Source organism: Microtus oregoni, unplaced genomic scaffold, assembly GCF_018167655.1.
Source record: "Microtus oregoni isolate MIOR12 unplaced genomic scaffold, Mior012 000050F_003, whole genome shotgun sequence".
NCBI lineage: Eukaryota > Metazoa > Chordata > Mammalia > Rodentia > Cricetidae > Microtus > Microtus oregoni.
Genome location: NW_024543227.1, coordinates 1488119 through 1515956, shown reverse-complemented (window position 1 = coordinate 1515956; position 27838 = coordinate 1488119). Strand labels below are relative to the sequence as shown.

Here is a 27838-nt window from a genome sequence, read left to right as displayed (position 1 = left end):
TGGGCATTGGAAAACTGGGCCTGGTGCCATGGGCATAGGTGAGCTGGCTTCGGCCCTATCCTTAGGCAGGCAGCTGATCAGCTCAGCTACCACCCAGGTCCATATTGGGGTTCTTGGCTTGGCCCATCCTAACATCTACACCATCTAAGGCCTACTGGAATGCTGGAATTGACTGGTCCTGGGGAACAATACCTGCAGAATCTCTGTTACTTGGGGTGACTGCAGGATATCCTAGAGGAGTTTTGTTGAGGGTCCCATGATGATAGTGTACCAGAAACTAGAGGCCATGAACAAGTTCAATGACTCATTGCAATGAATGTTTACAAGTAAATATGTTGGACAAAAAGGTATACTGTATGACTCACCTTATATGTAGATCGTATTAAAGTGTAATAGAAGCCCGAGTACTGCTTCTGATGACTTCAGTTGGATCCCCAGGATCCACATTGTGGAAGCAGAGAAATGACTCCTGCAAGTTGTCCTCTGACCTCTACAAGTACACTGTAGATCATGTATGGCCTTGCCAGACACACAAAATAGGCAGACAAATAAATGTAAAAAATGTAAATGGACATAACTTACCAAACACAAAACAAAAGCCAAAAATAACCGATGTTCTTATTGCTGACTGAAATAGACTCTAAAATGATTGCTTTTTTCAAGACATATATCTGAAACAAAGGCATTAAAATGTTAACTTGAACACTTAAAAAGAAGTAAACACATACCATCCAGGAACGAATTATTAGAAATCTAGAGTTATAATCTTAACGTTTAAGAAAGAACTAAAACTAAAGTGGAATAAAACAATTTTAAAACATGCAGTAATGTTATGTGTAAAATTCATTAGGAGAATGCTAATCTTTCATACTTATATTTCAGTCACACAGCAAAATATGGATTGAAGGAGAATTACAAGAAAGTATAAAAGCCGGTTAATAATTGCAGATGAATGCAAAGTAGTTTTCTCAATGTGACCACAATCATAGGAAAATAATTTATTAAATGAGAGGCCCTGCATAACCTAACCTCAAAGGCATATGCCCTGGGAAGACATATGGAACTCTTAAGTCTGATATAATCTTTTTTGTTGAAAGCATGGATTATTCCGTGATGGGAACTTCATTTGATGTGTAATGCAGTTTCTCCCCCTTTCCTTATCAGCATTTACAGGTTATTATTGACAGTCAGAAACAAATGAGAGAAATGTCCCAGAGACAAGTCCATGGCCATCGTCACAGATATCACACGCAAAAGACATACATAATTTTGTAGCTCTCACTATCCTGTGTGTGGTCAGAGATGAATCTGTTTTAACGTGGTTGTACCCCTTGAGCTCTCAGTAAACACCAGGGAGCTAGGAGAGTGAGAATGAGAGGTGTCGTGTGTGTGTGTGTGTGTGTGTGTGTGTGTGTGTGTGTGTGTGTGTGTGTGTACAGGAATTCCTTGGCAGAGGCTGGTCTGCAAAGCCTGGTTGATTGACTCTTAGACCTGCAGTGATATGGAGATGGTGGAAGTCGCAGTCCCAGGGCCTAATTACAATTTCCTTTGTGTTCTCTTGAGCCCATGAGTAGCCACTCCTTGGGCCCCCTGTGCTGGACTTACTTAACAGCTTGTCACTAACAGATGACGTTGGACCTGACATTTAAAATATCAGAATATGTCTCCTTAACAAAGCTTTAATTTTCTACCAGTCAAAGGACTGCTTTTCATCACATAGCAGCTAGTGCCTGTAGCTGAGCTTTCTCTGCTTTACCATAACAGTCTACTTAATATTATCACCCATGTATTTAAGGAGAGTCTATAGTTTCTTCATTCTGTGATTATAAAAACTTCATGAAACTGTTTCCACATTGTAACATGCAATTTGTACTAACATAAACCTGTCTCACTCATGTTTACTCACATATATTTGACTCCAGAATGAACTCTCTTCTTCCTTCGAGGTGAGAGCTGTATGTTTACATTGACATTTGTTAGTGTGTGTTGTGTATATACTCATGCTTGTGCAAATATGTCCCTGGATATATATGTGTGAAAGTTAGTTAATCACTTACTGCTGTGATAGGCTATGTGTTATAATTCTCCTGGTCCTCTTCAATGATGACCTGGTGTGTAGTATACTGCTTACTTATCTCCATAGTTCTTTACTCATGTGCTGACCAATATCAGTATGGCTCAACACCCATTTTCCCAAACTGTTTTCCTCTATTGCTGTTCTCTATTTCCATGCTCCCTTTGTCCCAGTATGGCTAGAGGAATCCTTTTAAGATGGCATCTGTGTTCATCTGGTGCCTCTGGAGAATTTCCTGGGTCTACGCATTGTACTCTCTGAGCCCCTGTATGGAAAGGAAGTAATGATGCCTACCTCAAAGAATCATTTTCAGGGCCTGAATGGAGAGGAAACAAAACCTGTGTATTTTTGTGGTTGGCCGATTTCCCTTGCCCCCTTTGTGCTGCCCATGGAAGGCTGTGGCATGAAAGTAGGGGCCTGAGTGCACACAGAGAAGGGGAGTTCTTGCCATGGGAATGGGAAATGCACAAGCTCACATTCCCAGTATGTGTCTGCAGTCACAGTTATCACTGTATATGCCCAGGGTGGTGAGATGACCTGGGAGGAGGAAAAACATCATTGTGTACCTTCCATTGATGTCGTCTGCACAGACAAGGCACCATCATTCCATCCCCTGGGATTTATGTGCTTCCTCATCCTGGTTTCCTCTATTTCATGAGTTTTCTTTTCCCTTCTGCTACCTTCTAGTGTAAACATAAAGGGAAATATCTGCAACCCAGAAGCAGGAGTTTGTATGGAAGAACCCAGTGTGCTGTGATGTCTGCCAGACCGGACAGAACATTGGGACAAAAGGGTGAGTTAGATCCCTTCCCCCATCCTTATCCATTCAATATAATAACAATACCTCATCTTCTGTTCATTAGCAATCCTGAGGTTAAACATGATCCTGTGTGCATAAATGCCTTCTCATCTCAGCTGGATAGAAAGACCAAAGCACTTTGGAGTAAGTATGTTACAGCAGCTATCCAAGATCTCCCTGATAAGAGCTAGAGAGTGGAACTCAAACATTGTGATTGCCTGCGAGTCTAACCCTATTTGATATTATTGTAATTATAGCTCCTTCACAATCACCCCTTGTAAGAACAAAATCTACAATACATTTACTCTATGTCTATAGAGGACCACATCACATCACTATGCTTCCTGCTTAAAACATCACACAGAACTGAGAGGTATTAAGAGGAAAATGAAATTTGTGTTTTGTTTAATCATTTTCTGCATTGATTTTATTTTTCCTTCTTCCAGATATTTCTATGTTTCCTCTATATGTAGGGATAGGTCCCGCCCCTTGGGGGGCGTGTTCGCCTCGGGCTAATGTCTGCCTATAAATTTGGTGAGCATGCTCCCAGCCATTGCTTCTGCTTTCCTGGTCTCCTCTGGAACGGTGGTTCTGTAAGTCTATTTCTACATTAAAGCTATAGATATATATTTTTTTACAATCTGTCTGCATTTGTTTACGCCGTTACAGATTGGCGCCCGATGTGATGGACTAAACCCACTTAAAAAACCTCAGAAGGCTTACAAATAAGGGAGAGAGAGTTTAACACAGATTTTTGCTGTTCGTTGGTGGCATGCTGTAGAGAGATTTCCTGATTCGGCAACAGTAGCAGAAAAAACGCTGTGTCATTTTAAAGTGCGACTTCCTGGGGCTGTGCCGCCATTGCGATCTCTTTCTGGCTCCTGAGGGAGACAGAGCTTTTGAATAGAGCATTTGGAGTAAAGTGCTACGATTTGTTTGATGGCAACTAGACTCGCTGTGTTCTCGGGTCTGCTCTGCTTGCTAGAGGCAAGCAAGCGCCTCATCTAAGAGAGGCTTCCTGACTCAGCTTCAGCTGCAAAACCCTGCAGCTCTTAAGAGGTCCTGCCACGAAACACTTAAATGGTGTTGACGAAAAGCTGAACGCATGCTTTTCAGTTTTCAGCCATAGCAGGAAAAAAGCTGCGCCATTTAAAAATGCGGGGAATGCAATCTTGTGCAACCACTATGGAAGTCAGTGTTTCGGTTTCTCAGGAAATTCGGGATCAACCTACCCCTGGACCCAGCAATACCACTCTTGGGAATATACCCAAGAGATGCCCTATCATATGACAAAAGCATTTGTTCAACTATGTTCATAGCAGTATTATTTGTAATAGCCAGAACCTGGAAACAACCTAGATGCCCTTCAATGGAAGAATGGATGAAGAAAGTATGGAATATCTACACATTAGAGTACTATGCTGCGGTAAAAAACAATGACTTCTCTAATTTTGCATGCAAATGGATGGAAATAGAAAACACTATCCTGAGTGAGGTATCCCAGACCCAAAAAGATGAACATGGGATATACTCACTCATAATTGGTTTCTAGCCATAAATAAGGGTCACGGAGTCTACAATAGGTGAATCTAAAGAAGCTAAGTAAGAAGGGGAACCCAAGGAAAAACATATAGTTATCCTCTTGGCTAAGGGAAGTAGACAAAATTGCCGGGGAAAAAATTGGGATCTTGGGGGTGGGGTGGGATGGGGGTAAGGGGAGATGGGGAGAGAAAAGTTAGAAGGGAAGGAGGTCAGGCCTTGGGAAAACAGGAGGATTGGGATAAAGGAAGGTTGGACAGGGGAGCACGGAACCACAATTCTTAGTTAAAGGAGCCACTTTAGGGTTGGCAAGAGACCTGACTCTAGAGGGGCTCCCAGGTGCCCAAGCCGAGGTCCCCAGTTAGTTCCTTGGGCAGTTGAGGATAGGGAACCTGAAATGACCCTATCCTAGAGCAATACTGACGAATATCTTGCATATCATCATAGAACCTTCATCTGGTGATGGATGGAGATAGAGACAGAGACCCACACTGGAGCACTGGACTGAGCTCCCAAGGTCCCAATGAGGAGCAGAAGGAGGGAGAACATGAGCAAAGAAGTCGGGACCACGAGGGATGCACCCACCCACTGAGACAGTGGAGCTGATCTATTGGGAGCTCACCTAGACCAGTTGGACTGTGACTGAAAAAGCATGGGATAAAACTGGACTCTCTGAACATGGCGAAAAATGAGGGCTGATGAGACGCAAAGGACAATGGCACGGGGTTTTGATCCTACGTAATGTGATGGCTTTGTGGGTGCCTAGCCAGTTTAAATGTTCACCTTCCTAGATATGGACAGAGGGGGGAGGTCCTAGGACTTTCCACTGGGCAGAAAACCCTGACTGCTCTTTGGACTGGAGAGGGAGGGGGAAAGGAGTGGGGGGAGGGGGAGAAGGGTGGGAGGAGGGGGCATAGGGTGGGAGGAGGGGGAGGGAAATGGGAGGCTGGGAGGAGGTGGAAACTTGTTTTTATTTTTTCCTTTTCTCAATAAAAAGAAAAAAAGAAAAAAAATAAATAAAAATAAAAATAAAAATGCCGGCTTTCTGGGCTGTCCTGCCAGGGCAAACTCTGACTCTTTTACGCAGGCGGTTCGTGTGGTTTGCAAGCACAGGCTGCTGACGTTCGCTTGCTGGCAGGGACCTTGAAATGCCATAGAGTTGTGGCAGTAAACATGGCTACAGCCAGTACCTCAGCCAAGAGGCTGGAAAGCTAAGGAATGGGCTGGATCCAGTCGGCAAAGCCACACCTTTAATCCTACTGATATTGCTTGGTAAATTAAAGACTCATGTGGTCAGAAAAAGAGAGATATACAGTAAAGAGAGATTCAAAGACAAAGAAAATTTTTAAATGGTTTAAAGTGTGTTAAAAATATATGCAGACTAAAAGTTGAAGTTCTTAAAGTAAAAAACAAAAAAAGGAAGAGAGTTGTTGTGTGTGGTAGCACACGCCTTTAATCCCAGTGCCTAGAAGGCAGAGACAAACAGATCTCTGTGAGTTCAAGGTGTAGTAGTGTACACCTTTAATCCCAAATGCCTGGGAGGCAGAGACAGGTGGATCTCTGAGAGTTCAAAGACAGCCTGGTCTACAGAGTTACTACAGGTCAAAGATACAGAGAACCTGTCTCAAAAAGCAAAGAGTTAAAAGTAAAAATAAACAAAATAGAGGTTAAAACAAAGCTGCACAAAGATGGAAAATACACAGAGAATTTTGATACTGTATGCTATTATGCTCTCTTTGAATTATTTGAATGCTGAGGAAGGAGCAACAGCTGCTAAAAGATATTTATTTATAAATGCTGCTGAACTAATCCAACATAGATATTTAGAATTTGGATCTAAGGATATGATACTTTGGAAAAGAGATTCTTCTTTTGTTTTCACAGAGGATCAGACCTTGTGGATTGCATTTATCCCGATATGGTATGATGGACCACGCCCTCCTGAAGGGTTGTTGTGAACATCTTCAGAAAATTGCTTCGCTCAACTGCCAACTGAGATGAAACTAGCACACAGGTTATACCACGAAAGACCTAATTAATGACACCCCCATTCAGCAGGAAGCAGTTTGGAGAGAAAAAACTGCGCCCATGTCCCCAAATATTGTTTATAAATGTTCTTTTACATTTAAAGGGGCAAATGATATAGGTATGAATAATTTGCATTGGTATGGATTTTAAGGTCAATTTTGTTATATGTATATGTATTTCTTGATCTTGATTAAGGTATTGTGATTGTGTAGTTCATTTAAAAATATAATGTATAATTAGAAATATAGATTGTTAATAGATAATCATAATAGTCAAGTTTGTAGTCATGTTAGTTAAGATTTTCTAGATGTACATAGATATATTTTAGATAGGCATTCTTCATATCTTTCAAAGATTATAGAATATGGCATTTTAAATGTTTTAATAACTTTGGACTTTTCATGACAATGAGTCACTCTGCTCCTGGCAGCACCAATCTATTTCAAGAGGAAGATGGGCATCGAAGAGGCACCTTATGGAGTTTGATAGCCATTTGGGCAAGAAACTGCTCTTGCCTGGACTATTGCATAAACTGGACACAGAGAACCCACAGAGAGAGGACTACTGAACTTGCCTAAGGTGAGATGATCTTTTGGGGTTCCTGATTCATGAAAGAGTCTGCGAGACATTCTGCAGGACACAACAGATAGTGACTGAACTGACTTTGAATTTTCCTGCTTTATGGAAATGTCTGCTGAATACCATGGGCCTGAAGGCTGAAGATGGATGCCCCAACGGTACAGAGGAACCTTGGGTGACTATCCAGGCAGCAAGATGTCTCTGTCATTTCTAGAGTTTTAAAAGTTGCTTTTTTCTTGTTTGCTTAGGTAGTATTGTATCTTTCTGGAGTCTTTGATGGAGTTAAGAATAGTTAGTTATAGTTATAGTTTTCCTTAGTTATGATAAAGATTATTGTAACTTTTACTTGATAACTGTTTTGTTATATGTAATTTTGCTATGTTAAAGTTAAAGCCTTTTTTTTTGTTTAAACAGAAAAAGGGGAAATGATGGAGGAAGGTCATTGGCTAATAAAGGAACTGCCTTGGCCCATTTTATTGGTTAGAAGATAGATGGGAGGAGTAAACAGAACAGAACGCTGGGAGGAAGAGGAAGTGAGCTCAGACTCCACAGCTCTCCTCTCGGGAGCAGACGCCTGAGAGAGACACCATTCTCCTGGCTCCTGGGCAGACACACGCTATGAAGCTCAGGCCCAGGATGGACATAGGCTAGAATCTTCCTGGTAAGCGCACCTAGGGGCGCAACACAGATTATTAGAAATGGGCTAAATTAATATGTGAGAATTAGCCTAGAAGAGGTTAGATAGAAATGGGCCAAGCAGTGATTTAAATGAATACAGTTTGTGTGTTGTTATTTCGGGTAAAGCTAGCCGGTGGTGGGAGCTGGGTGGTGGAATGCAACCCGCAGCACCCCACAACATCTATAGATTTGCTTCTGTTTGTAAACTTCCTTTAGTCCTTTTTAGCAGTATGTCTCATATTGAGAAACACTTATGTTTACTTTTGATGATATCTTTTTATCTCCACTATAACCCTGGAGAATAATATATGTAGACCAAGAGATTCAGATTTGAAAATTGCTTCTATTTCAGCACTTTAACAAATATTGTGCTTTATCCCTTGGACTACATGCCTCATTGTAATTACGTGGTTTTCTTTTTGTCTTTTTTCTTCTACCAAAAACAGAATTCCTTCAACGTGATCTCAAGGTTTTTTTGCTTTTATTTTCTGAAGTTTGCCTATATCAATCATTTCATGTATTTCTTGGGTTCATACGCTACCTGGTTTAATCAACACTGTTTTAGGCATATCTCTTTGTGTTCCCATCCACAAGTAGTTTGCACCTTCTGTTTTCATGGCCCACATATTTCACTGCCCTCTCTTTTCCATCCTCTTTTAAGCCCGTGTTCTTCTCCTTGTAGTCTAATTCTAGTTTCATGACCTGCAAGCATGACCACACACAGCCAACTCATAAACGAATTCAAGTCTTGATTCAATATCTGAGAGAAAACTTGGGTCTTTTATCCTTACTGAGTCTGGTTTGTTTTACTGAGCTTCTGGAAAACGTGGGTCTTCTCCTACATTTATGGATGCAAAGAGTTCACCATTCTTGGAATATTTTTCTCTTTTTGGGTTAGCCAGGATTTCTACTGCTGTGAAAGATGCCATGACCAAATGCAAGGTGGATAGGAAAGGGTTGATTTGGCTTCACTTCCACAGCACTGCTCACCGTAAAGTTAGTCAGGACAAGAACTTCAGTAGGGCAGGCACCGTGAGGCAGGAACTGGTACAGAAGTCATGGAGGGGTGCTGCTTACTGGATTGGTCACAGGGCTTGTTCAGACTGGTTTCTTATTGAACCAGGACCACCCTCCATCAGTCACTCTTAAGAAAATGCTGTATGGATCTGCCTACAGCCTGATCTTATGAAGGCATTTTCTCAGTGAGGCTCGCTCCTGGCTGAGGACTCCAGATTGTTTCAAGTTGATGTAAAACTATCCAGCACACTTGGGTACGCTTTATCCCTTCATTTATGTATATATTCTTCTGTGGCTTGATTTTGTTTTGACATGTATTTCTAGCCGGCCTGGAACTCACTATGTAAAGCAGGCTGGACTGGGACTTTTCATCATCTTCCTTCCTTTTTCTCTTTAGTGCAGAGATTTTGGTCACTCTGTACCACACTTATCTTGCAGTTTATTTTTCTAACCCCTTCATTTCTAAACTGATGATTAAGTATTATTTTATTTTACATAGTGGACAATTTGGGTTTCTCTCTGAAGGTAAAGAATAATCTTATTTCTTTCCAAGAAAAATCACAAAATGTAGGCAAGCTGTAAGTTTCGGTGACTGTCAGGAGGAACAAAATGGACTAGAGGGGTAGAGAAGGTCATTGCCTTTGAGTTAAGGTTCCAGAATTTAGGAAGGTTCAATAAGCAGTTGCATTGGTGGTGGAGCACGTTTAGGACAATGGTTTTCCCAAAAAGAACGAGATGTCCACAGTGTCAGGACAGGCAGGCTTAGGATTTTTACTGGGGTCTGGAAAAAGTAAAAAGAAAAGTGACACCTTTGATTTATAATTCTGAAACGGTAAGGGGCTGGGTAAATTGTTCTGTTCTTGCTTCTTTGTTTGTTTGTTTTTTGACTTGCAGATGGTTCAGTAAGGAAAAGTGCTTACTTCGAGGGCAAGCCTGATGATCTGAGTTCAGATCACAGAGCCCATGTAAAAGCCAGATGTGGTGCTCACATCTGTAATCCCAGGATTCCTACAGCAAGATGGGAGGTATAAGCATGAGAACTGGCTGAAAGATTGTGGTCCAGGGACCCTGGAGTACACAGTGGATGCGGCAGAAACTAGAGAACTCTGCCTCAAAAGGTTGAAGACAAGAACTGGCTCCAAAATAATTTGTTCTCTTACCTCCTCTCTTGTACGATGACATTTCCATACCTGTGATCACACAAATGTGTGCTCACACGCACACAAACACACACACACACACACACACACACACACACACACGTTGGTGTACTTAGTACTATAGATCTCTAAGCAGCTGTCATGGTGACCAATTATTTGGGGTTAAAAAGTGTGTGTGTGTGTGTGTGTGTGTGTGTGTGTGTGTGTACCTTTCAGGGAACCAGTTCCAAGGTGCATGTGTGCCGATCAAAGACAGTTTGTGATGATTGGTTCCCTCCTTTCACCTCATGGGTCTGGGTATTGAACTCAGTAGGCAGGCAGGATTACATGTGCCTGTCTTTTTCCATTGAGTCACCTGCAAATTGAAATATTTCAATACATATGTGCATTTGTATACAAATTTAACAGCTTCATGTGGAGTTGGTTTTGGTGAATCTTCCATATTTATCTGGAGAGTGAGTAGGTTGTCTTCTATCAGGTTTCAGAAATTCATTGAGCTACATATAGGATCTACAGGGAAATTAGCTTTCATAAATCTTTTCAATGTATTATTTCCCATATGATTATTGTTGCATCGAAAGCAGTGTGTTCCAATCTACTATTGTTCCTGAGCTTTTCCTTATCCGTTGCATTAGTCAGATCTCACTAAAGCAGTGGTTCTCAATCTTCCCAAAGTTGTGACCCTTTCTTTAATACGGTTCATCATATTGTGCTGACCTACAACTACAAAGTTATTTAATTGCTTCTCATAACTGTAATTTTGCTATTTTTATGGACAACAATGTAAATATCTTTGTTTATCTATGGTCTTATCTGATCCCTGTGAAAGGGGTCAAACTCAAAGGTTGAGAATCACTGCTCTAAAGAAACATAACTGATAGAATGTGGTCAAGCTAGTCCATTAAGGGCTATTGTCCCTGCACAGAAAAGCCATAAATGGTAGTTGTTCAGTCAACAAGACTGGATGTCTCAGAGGTTGTCAATTGGCATGGGAGTTCTAGAGGATTCTTAGGGACCTGCTATTAGTCTTTGTTCAGTATTGGACTCCGCAAAACATAGGTTCACCTCCAGCCAAGGCCTCAGAAGCAGGGTAGATGAACTTGTTGGTAAGAATGAGGGCACACAAAAGCAAAAGCTTTCCTCTTCCATGTTATTTGATGTGGTCTTCCAACAGAGATGTTGCCCAGATTAGGGTGGGTCTTCTCACCTCAAATAATTCAGTGAAGAAAATCTCCAACGGGAGTGTTCAGATGCTTGAGTTTTAGTTGATTTCAGATATAGTCAAGTTGAAAACCAAGATTAGCCATCACATTCCTCAAAAAAAACTGCCCATGATTGCTATATCCCTTGAAAAATTAACATTTTGCCACTAAAGTTGAGCCCATAGAATTATTGTGGGTTTCAAAGATATCTCTTAATTGCATATTCTTTTAAGCATTTCTCAAATATCAGAATTTTTATCTCAGGTTTCCTTTTATTTGTAATTGGCTACTATGTTTTTGTTCATTTCTAAGTGTTCAGTGTAACATTTAAGGGGTATGTGCTTTAAAAGTCAGTAGTTATCTTAACAGGCAACCTGAAGAGTATTTTCTTTGCTTGATAAATTCATATACATTTACATTTCTTATGATATCAGTACGATTGGTCATTTAGAATCATCTGTTCTATTATATAAGTAGCACTTACCTTAATGATGTCTGTGAGATGCTCTGTATCCTAGATACAAGAATTCCTTGATCTTGTGCATGGTTTTCAAACTTGTATTTCCCCATCAGGGCATTGTCTTCATTTATCAACCATTACTTGGAAGAGTGTACATCTGACACTTGATGGACGTCCTAACAACACGCTTCTCAACTTATGAAAAGAGGTTTGTTATATCTAAGAAGTTTGGTTTTTATTGTTTTTATTGAGCTATACATTTCGCTCCGCTATCCTACCTTCCTATACTCTCCCCTTCCTCCTCTCCTTTGACCCCCCCCCCCACGGCCAGTTTTCTCAGGAATTCTTATCTTTTTCTCCTTCCCATGTAGACCGGCAATGTCTCTCTTCCTTCTCTAGGTTGTCTGGGGTTGTGGAAAGTAAGCTGGTTTTTCTTTGCTTTATGTCTAAAAGTCACTCATGAGAGAGTACATATTACATTTGTCTTTCTGGGTCTGGTAAGAAGTTTGTTTTTAATCCATGTTCCTGAGCTTGAAGGTATTTAAGTTGTCTACTTATTATATTGTCTATTTAGATTGATTATTCAGTTTTAACTTATTTTTATTTTTCGTCATGAGATTGGAGTGTATTTGTGTGTGAAATATGTACACATGAATTCACATGCCCATGGTGGCCAGGAGAGGACACTGGTTCCCCTGGATCTAGAGTCACAGAAAATTGTAAGCCACTCAGGTCCTCTGCAGTGGCACAGTGCACTTTAACCCCTGAGACATCCCTGCAACCTTACTTAGACCTGCTTTCTCTCAGGGTGCATTCTCACAGAGCCCAAAGGTCTTCAAAGGCATTTTGCTCTCAGAAAAAGTCTAGGGCACAAGGGAGGATGGGCAGGGCATCTCTATATGCAGCTTGTGCCAGATTGTGGTCATAGAAACCAAGATGACATTTATGGAACACAAGAATACATGACAAGGACAGCAGACGTTCCCCGCCCCCAATAATGGGACTGAGCTGAGAGTGTGAGTGCCCTATGGTGGGGGCTGACCCCTATGGACACAGGAAGATAAAACTCTTAGATGCAAGCCAGAAAATGCTGCTTCACTTCCTGAGGGAGAAAGACATGGAGGCTTCTGGATATACAAGCATGTACCCGTCCTGATTCAGAATGACCATAAACCATTTTCTGGGAAAAGGTGGGGTGTTTGTGGAAAATAAAATAGGCATCAGTGCCTGCACTCGCCCAACTCCCGGCTCTGTGAAAAGGGATGTGAATGGCTCATCCACAAATCTCTTGAACCTGTAGTGATAATGCCTGCTTAAACCATCACCAGTGATAAGCGTGAATGTCTCAGATGGATGTGAAAAGACTCCTTTGACAGACTTGCTAAGAATGTGATTTGAACATAAAAACTTTTATTGATTTTATAGAGCTATACATTTTTCTCTGCTCCCCTCCCTTCTTCTCCCCTCCCCTTTTATCCACTCCCATGGTCTCCATGCTCCAAATATACTCAGGAGATCTTGTCTTCTTCTACTTCTCATGTAGTTTAGATCCGTGTATGTCTCTCTTAAGGTCTTCATTGTTTTCTAGGTTCTTTGGGATTGTAGCACAAACTTTTCTAGATTTTAACAGAGACTTTTCTCTGGGCACCAGGCTGGTGCCAAATACTTAGAAATGTACTTTAACAAATTCTGTTGATTACAATTTCAACATAATTTCTTTATAGATCCTCTGGGAATTTCACATCATGAACCCAAATCTGTTTGTTTTGAGGTACCTGCATATATGCCCCTCACCCAACAAGAGAATAAGCCACTAAAACAAAGGTAAAACAAACGAAAATCTGAACCCAAGCCAACGACCAACCTCTTTGCCCCTCGATCTTTCCCCCCCATACAACACATCTGGTCATTCATCTTAGTGGCATTGGGATCCTTGGTGATCACATACCACACCATTTTGTCCAATCAGCTCTTGTTGCAAACATTTATTGCAATAAGTCTTTTGTCTCATTTGTGGCCTCTGGTTTCTGGTACCCATCGTCAGTGTACCCTCACCAAAACTCACCTCAGACATTCCGGGTCCACCATGAGTAATGGAGATCATACAGGTATCATTCCAGAAGACCTGTCCCTTTACGAGTTCCAGCCAGTTAATGATGGGGGAGATGTTAGGATGGGCCAACCCAAGGCCCTGAATATGGGCCTAGGATGTAGTTGAGCTTGTTAGTCCAGCCCACTCGAGATACCCCCCTCAGGCTAGGGGCAGAGCAGCTGTCCTATGGCCATGCCATCAGCACCCGTTCTTGTGAACATACTTCACTGTGGTTTCCCAGCCACCCAGACCCGAGTAATCACACAGAAACTATATTAACAAAACAGCAGCAATGCAGGCCCCACAGATCGGCATGGCCCCAGTGTCATCATGACACTCAGACACCAGCATGGCCCCAGGTGGTAGTCCAGATCTCTAACAACCACATGGCCTTCAATGCTGACAAGAGCCATGGACATGAACTCAGACCCTGGCCTCTGTAGGGCCACAGAGCCAGACAAGACCCTTGGCAGCAGCTCAGGAATGGACAACACCAAGGCCCCGGTTGGCAGCATGCGTCTCTCAGATCAGGGACACTCCAGTGAGAGCACAGCCCTAGGACACCAACAAGGCCAGTGGACACAGCCCAGACTCCAGGCTTCTGTGTACCCTTTAGTGGCAGCATGGACCATGGACATTAACACATACCCAGACATATCAATTAAAAACAGCTTGAGTCCTGATGGTTGGCGTGGTAAGAAGACCACCCACCTCAGCTTGTTCCTCACCACCTTCACGTCCTCCATTGTCCCTCTTTTCATAGCTCATGAACCATTCGGCTGCTCTTTCTCTCCCATTTCTCCACCACACATTTTGCTCACCATAATGGCTTCCTGGAAGTACCGGGTCGACCTGTGAATGTCTTCCCGCCAGCCCAGGCTTTGACAATGCAGGCTTGCCTGTGGGTGTGTGGCACCTGCCTGAACAGAACGGTGTCAGGCAGCCTGGGGATATCTTCCCGGCACCCAATGACTGCAATGTTTTAAAAATTGTGTGTATATGTTGTAAACATTGCTGCTCAGATGGAAAGGGATCCTGGCAGTCGGGAGGCAAGGAATACCACAATTCACCATAAGCTTAGGAGCTCACAGCCCTGCTTCAGGGAAAGTTTTCCCCAAATGAACAGCTCTGCACTGGTAGGGGAGGGTTTCCCCAGCCAAGTTGTTGCAGCTTTGTTGTTACAGTCTCTGAGAGATTGGTTAGTTTTTTGCCGAATTGGTCAGTGGAAGAGTGTGTTTCTATGGCTTTGGTTTCAGGGGCAAAGTGTGTTTCTTTCACTGGCCTGTTTAAACTTTTGTCTGTGGTTTCAGGGCCAGTGAATTGATTCTAATCTCAGGGTCAGTGTATGTTTCTTTTGCTCTGGTTTCAGGATCAGGGTGTGCTGCTTTGGACAGAAATGGGTGTTGTTTCCCCTAGAAACAGATATGCAGTCCATTGTGGTCCACCAAGTGAGTGCTGAGAACCCAGCCCAGGTCTTCTATAAGAGCAGCAAGTCCTCTTAACCATGGAGCCATCTCTGAAGTCCAAGTCATCGAACATTAAACGTAATTACTAGTTTTCTACTTTTCCCCATAATGACAATAGACATCTTCTTATACTCAGGTAGGTATAAGTTTCATTATTATTTACCAATCCATAAAGTTTCATTTCTATGTTCCTTAGGTTCTCAATCCCAACCACTGCCCTATCCTGTCTGCAGGAAAATACAACAATCTGATATTATAGATAAATTTATATATGCTGGAATGTATTAGGATAGAACCAGAGTTCAGAGACATCTGGCCTTCATTCATCTTGAATATATGTTTAAATTTATCTATTTTGTTGCCCATGATAATTGTTCATTCTTACTATTAAATGGTGTCGCAATGTATAGCTACGCTGAAAGTTTTATAATTTAGTTTTATTTCATGTGTGTATATGCTCGCCTACATATAGGTATGAAGAGCAAATGTATTTCTGGTGCCTGTGGAGGCCAAGAGAGGGCATTGGATCCCTTGGCACCATAGTTACAGACAGTAGGGAGCGCCATGCCAGTTTTGGGAAATGAGTCTTTTACCTGTTGGCTATTGTTTAGGTTGTTTTCAATTTCAGTGTCTTGTATATAAAGCTGGTGTGAACTGAAATAAATAAATCATTAAAAGAAAATATGTCCTCTTTCTCCAGGTTATATATTTGGGAATGTGATGGCCAGATGACAATTAACATATGAAGACATTGGGAAATACTTTTCCAAGTCTCTGTCCTGTTTTCCATGGCCACCAGCAGTGGGTATGAGAGTTTCATCCTCCACAACCTGCCAGGTCTTTGTATGACAAGTCTTTATTTCTGAGTATTTTATGGGGGTGTCGACAGTCCCCTCAGAGTCATCTGTCTCTCTTCCTTAAGTGTTAAGGATGTTGCTGCTGTATGTTTCTCTTAGTGGAGCATCTACTCACCCTTCTGGCCAACTTTTATTTCCTGAATTGTCTATTTTCTCAGTGACTCTTTTTGAGGTTTTATGCATTCTGGAAACAAGAAGACTGTCATCTGATACACAATTTCCAACATTCATTTTCCCAGGTAAGAAAAATATGTTTCTAACATATATTTGGTAGAGTGGACATATTCTCACTTTATGGAGTTCTTAACAATTCAGTTGTTCATTTAATGAAAGGGGGTTTGTCATATCTAAGAAGTTTATCTATAATTCATTCAATTGTTTTCTGCTACATGATTCATATTTAGGTTGTATTTTGGATCAATTACCTTTTAGATTATTTTCACTATTTACTGAGTGTCTGCCTGTATGTCTGTGTGTGCCATATGTACGTTTGAGTTCAGTTGCCCACCGAGACCAGAAAAGACTGTCAGTTCCTCTGGATCTGGACTTATAGGCAACTTTGGGCCCCCATATAGGTGCCTGAAACTAAAGTCAGGTCATCTGCAATAGCCAAAGGCACTCCTAACCTCGAAGATGTCTCTCTAGTCCTGTGTAGATCATTTGTTCATTTTGGGTTGACTTTTGTATCCTGTGACTAACAACTTGTCTATATTTATAGTTGTGCATGGGGATGTCTGCTTGTCCCAAATAAGACAGAAAGACAGGGCATTGAAGGGGATATGAGAGGAGAAAGAGTCTCTCACCCTGTGATCTAATTTATATTTTTATAACTGACACTCAAGAAACCTCAACCCAACTGATAGAGCCGAAATTATCTACAGATATAATGCAGCTTTTTCTAAGACATCTCAAAGAAAGTTTTAAAATAACAAAATATAAACTAGAGTCTGAAGATAGGGTTCATTCTTTAATTTCTCTGGATGTCTTCCAGAGGATCTAGGGTTGATATGCAGCACCTACCGGATGGTTCACAAGTGTCTGTAACTCCAGTTCCGAGACATCTCAAACTCTGGTGCCCTCTGTGGGCAGTAGGTACTCACTCATGTGGTGCATATATTCCCTGTGGAAAAACATTAAACAAATAAAAATAAATTAATGAATTGTGCTTACTTAGGACAAGAATACTTGTAAATTCACCTAATAACCTTACAATTTAATTTACTTAAAGAAATTTTAAAAGGGATAAGAACATTTCAAAAGATTATTTTTTCATTTTTGACTTTTGAATAACCAATTGTATAGTTTTTCCTAATGGGAAAACAGAACCCATTTAAAGACTCAAAGTATTCTTACATGTAATTTTAAACAATGTAACTTTGAGAGCCATAAAAATCTTCACATTTCTCACTCTCCTGCCCTCCTCACACACCATTGGCAATGACACCCAATCTCATGTCTCTCTCTAGTCCTCACTCAGGCCTTCATGCATGAGCCATCCATATTCTATGTGAGCTTCTGTCCAAAACATTAATAATCCCACAACCTTTGCTGTATTCTGGCTTTTCCTGAAATTCTTTTATGCAGCTTAGTCATAGATCCACCTTCACCAGGGTCAAGGTTATTAATGGGACAGGGTGATCCTCAGGCTGCTGGTCACTGTACTGGGCTGTTCCTCCCAAACACCACAGGGAGTCCCAGAAACACTCGGTGAAGAGCATATGCCTGCTTCACTGAAGTGTCTTTGTGTCTTTGCTAAAGGTGTCCCCTCACACATGTGTGACTCTTCTGTCCCCTTCATATTCTTTTCTGTCTTATTGTCATTTCCAATCAGGCACGCTGTCTTCATTTCTCTATGTTTATAAGGAGTTTGGGAAGTCAGGTGTTCATCCTCCAAGGTTGTCCCTTTTCAAGGTTGTTTTCAAGCTGCGGTTCTTCATATTCCTATGAGTTCCAGGATAAGCCCATTAGTTTATGAAAAGTCTGTTGAGAGTTCTCTTGGTATTGCACTGGATCTACAGATCTGTTTAAGGAGAACAGACACATGCATATTCCATCGCATGAAGGTGATTGTAGCGTGAGTTCTAATTGGTCTTAATAATAAAATCGGGAGTCAGATATTAAGTATTTGGAGCTATAAGATCAGAACAGCAGAGCAGCCAGACACTAGTTCTTTCCTCGACAAAAACCTCAGACCAAATGGAGCATCCTGTCTCTACAAGACCTCAGACTGACTGCCTGAATCTCTTATCTCCTCCCACCTTATAGTCCTCTCTTTGCCCAGCCATATCCCTTTCAGTCTCCATCGCCCTAATGCTGGGATTAAAGGTGTGTGACACCAAAGAACTTTGCTGAAAGATGTGAGTCACCACTACCTGACTTTGTTTATTTTTTAAACTGGATCAATCTTATGTAGCCCAGGATGGCCTTGAACTCACAGAGTTCTGTTTCTTTTTTTTTTTTATTGAGAAAAAGAGAAAAAAAAACAAGTTTCCACCTCCTCCCAGCCTCCCATTTCCCTCCCCCTCCTCCCCCCTTACTCCCCCTCCTCCCCCCCTTCTCCCCCTCTCCCCACTCCTTTCCCCCTCCCTCTCCAGTCCAAAGAGCAGTCAGGGTTTTCTGCCCTGTGGTAAGACCTAGGACCTCCCACCTCCGTCCATATCTAGGAAGGTGAACATCCAAACTGGCTGGGCTCCCACAAAGCCATCACATTACGTAGGATCAAACCCCCGTGCCATTGTCCTTTGCGTCTCATCAGCCCTCATAGTTCGCCATGTTCAGAGAGTCCAGTTTTATCCCATGCTTTTTCAGTCACAGTCCAGCTGGTCTTGGTGAGCTCTCAATAGATCATCATTATATATTGTGATGCTTAAATTATCCCATAATGTGCCCATGGGAGGACACACATTCAGGTGGACCTGCTCTTCACTTGTTATCTGCCTAGAACTCTGGATTATCTGACCATCCCTGGAAGACTGTCACCAGCAAATGCTAATTGTCAGTGACACTTTGTGTCCTCTGTCTATCAATGTCTGGTTTCTTCTATGAGAAGAACAGCAGGACTGCAGAGAGAACACGCAGAATGTTGACAAGAAGCTGACATGAGCCCTTGTTTCCAGTATGTGAGTCATCAGTGCCACCAGTGTGTGTGTGTGTGTGTGTGTGTGTGTGTGTTTGTGTGTGTGTGTGATGTATACATGGGTGTGTATAGGAAGGGTCTGTGAGATGAACAAAGAAGAGGAAGATGTCACTGCACATCTTTGACTTGACTGGATGCAGACAGACTACTCCATCCCTATATTCAGTACAGTAGAGTGCATGAGCGTTCTCATCGCCTTCTTCCCCTCCCCATGAGATTTCTCTCCTCCTTCTCTGGCTTCTAGTAGAACAGGGGAGAAAACAGTGAACTCTCCATGCAGAACCAACTCCTGGAGAAGAACCAAGTGTGGTGTGGTCTTGTCAGCCTGTTACCTGAGCAAGAGTGACAAGATCATGTGGGACTCACCAGGTCAGTCATTTCCTTTTCTCTTCCCATTCGTGTGACCAGCAGCGGATCTGTGATGCCTTGTAGGAACACATCTTGTTGAGCAGGTAGCAGCAAAGAGCAGCACTCTTTGGAACAATGGCATTCATAGACTCCCCAGATGACTGAACCCTGTAGGGGTCCCTTTAAATGACCAGGACTGAAATGGAAGCCATCCCCATCAGACCATTTCCCTGAATGGGCCATGCATAACTGCATCACATTTGCAGGGAGTACTTATTAAAATGGTAGATATCTGGGTCCACAACAGACACTGAATCAAACCCTGGGAAGTGGGCTGTGGCATAGCCACTTCTTTCTGATGGCTGTCCATGTTAAAACGTGTTGCTAGTGGGTTTGATATTCTGTCTTCCAGGATATGGAGTCACAGACTGTTTAATTCCATACCATGTCCTCTTGTTACTGCCTTAAATATCGGTGTCTTATATGGCATATCAAATAGGCAAATCAATTCTTTAGATATGTTTATCCAGCTATTCACATACTGGCCTCTTTTGTGGGCACCGTGTTTCTGCACTGAGATTACCACGGATCTTGGAGTATTGTGTTATATGGGTAAACTGTCAGGAAGCAGAGGAAAGCAGTCCTAGATACACCTGAGATCATGCTGTCCCTCTTTCCTTCCCACAGACGATTTTCATAGTTCTCCTCTTGGAGTTCTACAGTGTTGCTCTGACAGTCTTTGTGTCCCCTTCTGTGTTCTTTGGGATGGATCCTTAGAAGAAAGATCCCTGGTCCCCAGAATGCACGCTTGAGGTTTTCACTAGCATAAGATCCATCCATAGGCTTGGAGAACAGTTGCATTCTCTCCAGCAATGGAGAAGAGTGTCTTTTTGCTCTCAGACTACCCACGGGGAGAGCTGAGAGGAGGTGACTGCTATGTGAGAAACCTGTGGTGAGCATTTCCTGAAATCAGGAGAGTTACATGCTCAGACTAGACCCTCTGCCTGTCTTTGTCTTTGAAGACGTGGTTCCTCTTCCTCTCTGTGTCCTGTAGCTCTGGTTCTAGTTCCACAGTGTGGGAAAGGGAAGTCACGTGCTTGGTGTAACCTCAATGTCCTCCTTAAACAAATTGCTTTCTTATAGATCATCCATACTTGGTTAAGTATGGAGACATGTTAACTGCACTATCACATGGAAAGCAGAATCAGAAAAAAATCTATTCCGCACCCAGGATAACTTCCAAGACAGACACCACACAAGGTTTATCCTCCCTCCCCTCTGTAAGGGAGATATAGCCAGGAGCAGGGTGGGGCCTTATAGCTATCACTATTTGAAGGATGGGCCAAATTTTCCTTGGTTTCCCAGGGCAGCATTTGTTTTTCTTTGTGGACCAGACAGTTTAAGGCAGTCTCTTTGAATGGTTTCCATGGGAATCCACTTGAGCAGATCAAAGAAGGGAAAAAGGAATTGTGTGAGACATGTAGATGTGGGGTTAGAATGATGATGCCTGGCCCACCATAAACTACTAATTCACAGAAATAAATTGATGACATGGCTGAAGAAAGTGTGTGTGTGTGTATGTATGTTTGTGTGTGTGTGTGTGTGTGTGTGTGTGTACGTTCACTAAATCTTGTATAATTCCTGTGTGCTCAAGGCCTTTACAGTTTCAGTATACAGTTTCAGTATCCATGAAGAGAACCAAAAGGGGACTACTGTATTCTGAAGAGCACATTATTTCCGACAAGTAACTTGAATGGCCTCCTGCTCTCCCCAAATGTCACACAGTAGTCTCTTCTATTAATGACTGACATCTTGGAACCGATTCTAGTCTATGCACTTATGCGTACTCAGCCAACCACAATTCTCCCTCTGCAGCTTGATGGGGCAGAGGAAATCCCTTATAGGACGGTGGTAGTTTGAATGAGGATGATCTCCATACGCCTCTTTTGGTGAATGTTTCAATCCCAATGGTGGATGGTTTAAGAAAGATTAGGATGTGTGGCCCTATTGGACGAGGTTTGTCACTGGGTGTGAGTTCTGATGACTCAAAAGCCCTCTGCCTCCTGCCTGTGATCAGGATGTAAACTCTCAGTTTCTGCTACAGTGCCCTGCCAGGCTGCCTGCTGCCATGCTGCCCACAGTGATGGTACTGGACTAACCCTCTGACACTGAAAGCAAGCTCCCAATTTAATGCTTTGTTCTGTAAATTCTCTTCAGCACAGCGCCTCTTCCCAGCAATAGAACAGTAGCTCAGTCAATGTCCTGTGGCTGTCAAGGGACTTGGGGTTCCTGCTTCTTTTCTTCTGTGTTATCTCTTCTTGTAGGGCTCAGGGGATAATTTCTCTTTCAGTATCTAGTTAGTGGCTCCAAAATGAGGGTGAGGTAAAGGAAATACTTTGGAAACATTCGTGCAACAGAGAAGGGACCCCAAGCTTGGTCTAAATCGTAAGGGTGAATACATATTACATCTAAACCATATGCAGACCATATTCATGGAAAAGTACATGGCAACCACACCACAAACACCAGGTTGCTCTTGGAAGTCCCCAGCAGGCATGGTGCAACACAATGGCAGTGACTGACCAGGATACAACTTGCCTGGGAGGCAGCGATCTGGGGACTGTACCACAGCCTCCTGGAGAGGAGATGGAAAGTCTAGGAAATCCATCCATTCCAGTGTCAGGGGATTCAAGGTGACCACCACATTCATATTCTCTACAGAGCACCACTCTGTATCCCGTGTGCACTGCCCACTTTACACTCAGGGAGGATGAAGTGAGTTGTGGAGCACTTCAGTTGCTGCAATCCATAAATGGAACTGCTCTAGTATTGTATCAAGTTTCCAAACACACTGAAAACGCATTGCTATTCCATAAAACATCAGCCCCTTTAAAGAAAATAAATGTAGGCATGTAGTTTGAATGCCACCTCCTGGCCATAATGGGGACTACATCAGTGAGAGTCTTGGGCCCAGTGGCGTCTATGTTTGGGTGGGAGGGAACATTGGCTGTGACCTGGACTTGAAGGGACCTTACCTCTGGAGATAAAGCAGTGTTTTTTCACTTCAGTATATTTTCCTGGTACATAAACCTTGACATCTTAGGTATATCAAATGTAAACCCGAGATTGGAGACCAATCCCAGTCTAAGGCTAACATAAAGCAGCCTCATTAGATAGAGATGGTGGAGCTCTGTGTGCAAACACACACACACATATGCACACAGGCATGCACAGAGCATGAGAGTAGATTCCATTTGTCCTTCTACTTCATTGCCCAGAAACGGAACACAATGACTACTTCTAAAGTACAGAAGGTATAAACATCGTTTATCCAGTGTGTGGTTGTGTGCCCGTGTGCATATGTGTGTGCTTCTGCAATTGTATGCATACATGCATGTGGTCAGGGGATAGAAGGCAGCCTCCGGTGTTGTACCTCAGGCGCCATCCCCCTGAAGTTTTTCTTAGACAAGGTTTCTCACTGGCCTGGAACACGCAAGGCAGGCTGGGTTGGCTGGGCAGCACACTCCAGGGATAGGCTTGCCTCCACCTTCACACACAAGCATGTCCCACCACACCTACTACTTTTCCTGCTGTAGTTTAACTTCATTTTCTTGATGATGCTCTCTGTGAATGACACTCAGGGCCTCATGCCCACAAGGCCAGCAATTTATTGATTTAGCTGTCTCCCCAGCCCCACTTTTACCACCCGAGCACAAGCATTTTTCTCAGTTTACACTTTAAAGTACTTTCCTTCCTGGATACGAAATTTCAAACACCACAGGAAAGCACATGTACTACCATAAGGAAATCTGTGTCTGTTGCTGGGCTTATTCCTACCCCTAAGGCACAGGGCTGTCTGCAGGGAAATCTCCAGAGAGTGAGCTATCTGAGTAGAGTCCCAGCCGCCATTTTCTGTGCACCTTGCTGTATGTGGTGGTGAGGAAGTCACTTCCCCATTTAGGGGATGGTAATCTTTAATGTGTCTGCCAGGGACACACAGGGCTCTGCCTAACATCCAGTGAAAAGAGGATGGTTTCCCATGACAGAACTAAGCTGAAACTTTCCCACAGTGAATGGAATGATAATAGTCCTGCTAACTATTTTGTGTGTTTAGTGCAGAGTCTCAGAGCAGCCCAGCCCAGCCTGGGACTCTTCCCCTTCCTCCCTCAGCCTTCAGAGTGCTGCTGGTCCTCCCAGCTTACCACACTGCCCCAGCTCAAGTATTCATTTTAATGTAAACACATTCTTAATGCTACTGTTTTCTTCTCGGCCCAGTAACATTTTCATTCCATTTCTACATGTATATTGTTGAATTCCCACGAAATAAGTAATTTTATCATTGATTTCCCTGCAAAAATTTATTTTATAATGATCCACATCTCTTGAAAAACCATGTACTCTAAGATTGTTTTTCTAAGAAATTTCACATTTTCTGAGATATTTCTGGTTTTTGTTTGGTTTTCATTTTGAGGCAGGGCCTCTCTGTGCTATTAAGGCTGTTCTGAAACTTCTTAGCAGTAATGATCGTGTAACCCCAGTGTTCAAATAGCTGGAAGTGCACGCATTTGCCACCTAACGCTGATGAAAACTGTTCTCATTACTGCCTGGCATTTGACCATTTTTCTTCATTGTTTCACAACAATTATTTTAATTTGTACATAATTTTAAAATGTACATAACTTAATAATAATTACGTTGTGTATATTCCTATGTGTATGTACACATGAATTCCTGTGCCTCCAAAGGTCAGGAGAGGTCATACCTTCCTGGAGCTGAGGTATGGTCCTTCAAGGATGTTGGAAATGGATGCTGGAAACTACCTTGGATCCTCAGCAACAATAGAATGCACTCTGAACCACTGAGTCATCTCCCCTGCCAGACTGTAGACTGTTAGATTCCGTTAGCCTTTATAATGTTCATATTTTAAATTCCACTGTGTTTTCCCCTTGGTCAATGACCTGGAGTTGATGCTTCTTTTTTTTTCTTGTTTAGATTTTAGTTATACTTTTAATTATGTCTGTCTGTCTGTCTGTGGTATGCACATGATTGGCAGAGGCATTGACTCCTGATGGGGCTAGAGTTAAAGGCAGTTGTGAGCTATCTGCCATGGGGGCTGGGAGCCATACTCTCATAAACAGTAATGACTCTCTTGTCTCTTTCCTCCTCCCTCTACGCCTTGAGTGCTGGTATTACAGGTGAGGGTGAACATGCCCAGAGGGTCAAAGAACACAGAGCAATTTCCATTCTAGGCAATCATTCTGCCACGAGAGCTATGTCGCCAGTTCCCATACTGTGGCTTTTTAAATTCACCAGTGATTTCTTTTCATGGTATAGCATTCTCATTGAACAGCTACCAGAGAAATCAAGAATATAGCTGGGAATGTGTGCACAGCCAGGGGAGCAATAGCAGTGTCTAGGGACCACTTTTAAAAATCCCCAAATGTGCTCCCACCACATTTGTGAAGAGCTTGGGACAGGGCCGTCAGATGCTGGGCAGATCTAAGTGCTGTAGCATCCTCGAGTCCAGCCTCTGGCAAGGACATCCTGTTCCTGAGAGCATGTCTCCTGCCAGCAAACCTACCTTACATGCCCAGCTTCCCAAAGGTCAGCAACAAGGGACTAGAGGCTGTTGTTGTACTGTCTGTGGATGTGTGTGCACAGCCAATGACCCAGACCCTGCAGAAGAATCACAAAACAGGAAAAAGGTTGGTCAAAGAATCAGACACATCCTTAAGCTCAGTACTGAAGACATAAAAAAAGAAAATTTGGAAATATAGCATAGTGTGTGGAAATAGAAATGACGGAGAAAGAAGAACAGGATTTCCCTTGCACGGAGATGTGAGTGTATGTGTCCTGATGTGGGGCTGTGCCTCCCTAGGAGTATGGGGACAATGATGAAGGGATCCCAGAGATATCTGAGAAGCCGGATTCTGCGTTTGGATGTCTGTACAGCAATGGTTCTCAGCCTTCCTATGCTGTGACGTGACTCTTAATACAGTCCCTCATGCGTGGTGATCCCAACCAGAAAATTATTTCTGTTGCTTCATCATCGCTGTAAAGTTGTTACAGGTAAGAATCACAATGGAAATAGTTTTGGAGATAGACGTTTGCTGAAGGGGTCAAGTCACAGGTTGAACCACTTTTCTAGAGTCAGAGAGATGTGGGACCTTCCTAGCCCCAGCAACTTTGGTTCCCTGAGCCAGGATGTCCTGGACCCATTCTCCAAACACAGGCTGGGAATTTCTGTGAGGAGAAAACAGAGTGAGACCCTCTGCCCTGAGCTGTGCTTCCCACTCTGTGAATTGAGAGCATCACACTGCTCATGTGCTAATTTGGGGGTCTTTAGTGATAATACCTGCTTTAAATACCAGTCACAAGTTCCTGCATATGTGACAGACTAATGTTGATATATGCAATTGGAATTACAGGCTGGCCTTGAACTCAGACATCCAACTGCCTCTGTCTTGTGAATGTTTGCTCCATGCCCAGCTGTCAAAAATAAGCATTTCTAAAGGCAGTCTTCTTCTGGAGAAATAGGGACAAACAGTTGCTGCAGAATTTAGAGACTGATTTCACTTCAACTTTGCCTAAAACCTACTCACTTCCTTCATCTGTAAACCTGCCAAGAGCAGTACATGCTGTAGAACAGCCATTTTCAAAAATACACTGAATTTTGGGTTCACTTTTTAAGAGACAAATGTTAGATTCTTATTCTGTTGGAAATTATGCTACGGTTAGCTGTACTTAGAAAACTTTACATCTGAAAATTATTCATCAGCAACTCGTTATCAAATTGTTAAGTTTTACAATGACTAGTTTGGGTATTCAAACTATCCTGTGTCAATACACGTGGAATAACTGATGTCAGTAAATGGAAGCACTGTGTCTCCATGTGGTCAGACAAATCCAGAGATGTTAGAGCAATGTCTCCACAAGGAAAATGCACAGCGCATCCAGGTGCTATCTGCCCTCTCCCAGACAAGGCTGCACAGGGCAGCTCTCCTGCTGATCACTGCAGCATGGCTTCATCCCTCTTTCATACCTCCATCCCTCCCCTGTCTTCGGAACCATCTCCACTGTCTCCACACACTACCTCATCCCGCCCTCCCCAGGCCTTTCTCTGTTCAGTGCCAAGTCACCTTGTACCAAAAGGAAACATATCATGACAATTCCATAACTCACCTTCCACACAGATCATATAATCCAAATGTCATACACAGCTGACAATGACAACATTTTCCTTTCTGTCCTATCCCCAAGCAGTGTCCACGTTGTCTTCAAGGTTCTGGCAACTAGCCTTGTTCTCTGCTCTTAGATCCACTGTTCTCCATGGAAGCAAGCACGCCCACAACTTGGTTTGTGCACGGTCTTGCTTCTATTTGCCATTCAGGACTCAGATCACATGCTAACTTCTGAAACCTTTGGGGGTAACATCACATACGACAATCCCCATCACAACTATTTCCTGTCCCCTTTATGATCTTTAAAGCGCCAATAATACACGGAATTGCTGTGATTACTGATTTCTTCTGCTTACTGACAGTTTGCCTATCTAACACGATATACAAGGACCCGTGCTAGTCTTCACAGTGCAGGAACAAGGTGTTCACTAAAGAGGCCACTATGTGAATATCTGGATAAACGTACACGAAGGAATTGATTTGTCTATTTGATATGCCATGCAACACACTGGTATTTAAGGCAGTAACAAGAGAACATGGTATGGACTTAAGCAGTCTGTGACTTCATATCCTGGAAGACAGAATATCAAACACACTAGCAATACGTTTTAACATGGACAGCCATCAGAAAGAAGTGGCTATGCCACACCCCACTTCCCAGGGTTTGAATCAGTGTCTGCTGTGGACCCAGATATCTACCATTTTAATAAGCATGATTCAGTGTCTGTTGTGGATCCAGATTTCTACCATCTTAATAAGCAATCCCTCCAAATGTGATGCAGTCATGCATGGCCCATTCGGGGAAATGGTCTGATGGGGATTGCTTCCATTTCAGTCCTGGTCATTTAAAGGGACCCCTACAGGGTTCAGTCATCTGGGGAGTCTATGAATGCCATTGTTTCACAGTGTGCTGCTCTTTGCTGCGACCTGCTCAACAGGATGTGTTCCTATAAGGCATCACAGACCAGCTGCTGGTCACACAGATGGGAAGAGAAAAGGAAATGACTCACCTGGTGAGTCCCACATGATCTTGTCACTCTACTGTACTGAATATAAGGATGGAGTAGTCTGTCTGCATCCAGTCAAGTCAAAGATGTGCAGTGACATCTTCCTCTTCTTTGTTCATTTCACAGACCCTTTATACACAGCCATGTACACATCACACACACACACACACACACACACACACACACACACACTCACATTGGTGGCAATGATGACT

General features: G+C 42.7%; 1 long non-coding RNA gene across 1 annotated transcript; it reads right to left on the bottom strand.

Moving 5' to 3' along the window:
- Nucleotides 1-76: 76 nt before the first annotated feature.
- Nucleotides 77-27838, bottom strand: LOC121436821. The gene is made up of 3 exons (XR_005972839.1): nt 27820-27838; nt 25017-25111; nt 77-519 (listed from the first exon to the last, which is right to left on the bottom strand). It is a non-coding gene; the product is annotated as an uncharacterized LOC121436821 (long non-coding RNA).